Source organism: Gekko japonicus, unplaced genomic scaffold (assembly GCF_001447785.1).
Source record: "Gekko japonicus isolate JY-2015 unplaced genomic scaffold, Gekko_japonicus_V1.1 scaffold544, whole genome shotgun sequence".
NCBI lineage: Eukaryota > Metazoa > Chordata > Lepidosauria > Squamata > Gekkonidae > Gekko > Gekko japonicus.
Window position 1 is genome coordinate 189715 of NW_015167550.1, and position 1774 is coordinate 191488.

The window sequence follows — 1774 nt, forward strand, 5'->3', positions numbered from 1 at the left end:
AGGCATGCCAACCTCTAGGTGGCACCTGGATATCTCTTCGAATTAGAACTGGTCTCCAGGCAACAGATATCAGTTCTCCTGGAGAAAATGGCTGCTTTGGAGGGTGGAATCGAGGCTATTATACCCCACTAATGTCCTCCCACCCCTTCCCAAACCTCATCCTTCCCAAGCTCAACCCACCCAACCCCCAGTCTCCAGATATTTCTCAATCGGGAGTTGGCTACTGTAGCAATTTAGCTACTTTTCCTGCATGTGCACGCAACCACAAAACCAAATGTTGGTGAGCTCCTCCCAGGTTACTGCTCAGACGTAAGAGCAGCCATCTTGGACATGCTGCTGCTGTTGTTGTTCAGTTGCACAATCAAGTCCGACTCTTCACGACCCCGTGGTCCACATCATGCCAGGCCCTCCTGTCTTCCGGCAGCATTTAGGTTGGGATGTTTGGATTTGGTCTGGCTGGTGTGGGGGGAGGCAAAGGGAATTTGGGGGCTTGTGGTGGCTGTCGGTATCCCTTTGGTCAGGAGATGGGTGTTGAGTCTGGTTCTTTTCCCATGTCTAGCAAAATAAGCACATACAGGAAGACTGGCTTGATTTATACAGTGAAAACAGCTAACAGAATGTGGTGTTTCCTGTCACAAATTGTGGTCATTTTATTGTTTGCATAGAGTGGACACAGTTCTGTTTTGTGACTGATGAGAAGACAAAGGAAACATTTTTTTAAAAAAACCCTGGTGCCTGAAGCTTGAAGGCAAAGCTCGGATTTAAACATGTCCAATTGGGTGTAAACCCTGACCTGGGTAGGCTGGGCTTGCCCGATCTCCTCAGATCTCAGAAGCTAAGCTGGGCCAGCCCTGCTGAGCGCTTGGGTGGGAGACCACCAAGAAAGTCCAGGGTTGCCATGCAGAGGCAAGCCAGCTCTGAACTTCTCTTGCCTTGAAAACTCTATGGAATCACCATAAGTCAGCTGCAACTTGACGACACAAAAAGTCTGGTGTAAAATAGATTTGAGAGACTTGAATGTTGTGTGGGTCAACCAAAGGGAAGAAGGTGGAGGTAGGGATGCCAACCTCTTGGCGGGACCTGGGGATCCCCCATAATTCCAGCTCATCACCATACTACAGAGATCAGTTCCCCTGGAGAAAATGAATACTCTGTTCTATGACATTGTACCCCCACTGAGGTCCCTGTTCTCTCTAGGCTCCATCCGAAATTCTCCAGAACTTTCCCAATTGGGATCTGGCAACCCTACCGATGATCAGGGGTGTTGGAAATATGTGAGTTGCAAGGTCTAAGATTTAGTCATTATAGGGTTAATCTTTTACTTTGTGAGCTATTGTTTAGCCTGACCAGGAAGGTGAGTTGGCACAGAGCCAATGCAAACAAAGCCCACAAAACTGAAGTGTGTTTACAAACATCATTAGTTAATGTAATCAGGTGATTTCCTTCTAGGGGTCAAGAAAAAGAAGAATCTCCATTGTTGTGTGACCATGTGATCTGTCTGTAGCTGTAAAGATGTGAAGATGTAGTTCTAGGTATCTGTTTTATTTTGAAGCTTTTCCTGTGTACCCTTCCCCTTAGAAATAAAGATTTTTACACAGAAAGAAATGCCTCCTCTCCAGTGAAGCAAAGATCTATTGCAAACAAATTTTTGCCTATTTTCCCAACAAGGGGGACGTGGCAACTCTAGGTGGAGGGCAGAGGATCTGTAATGGCCGCAAAGAGCTCAGGGTCAGAGAAAAAGTACTTCTATAGACCCCTTTTGGCCTCGCTCCAC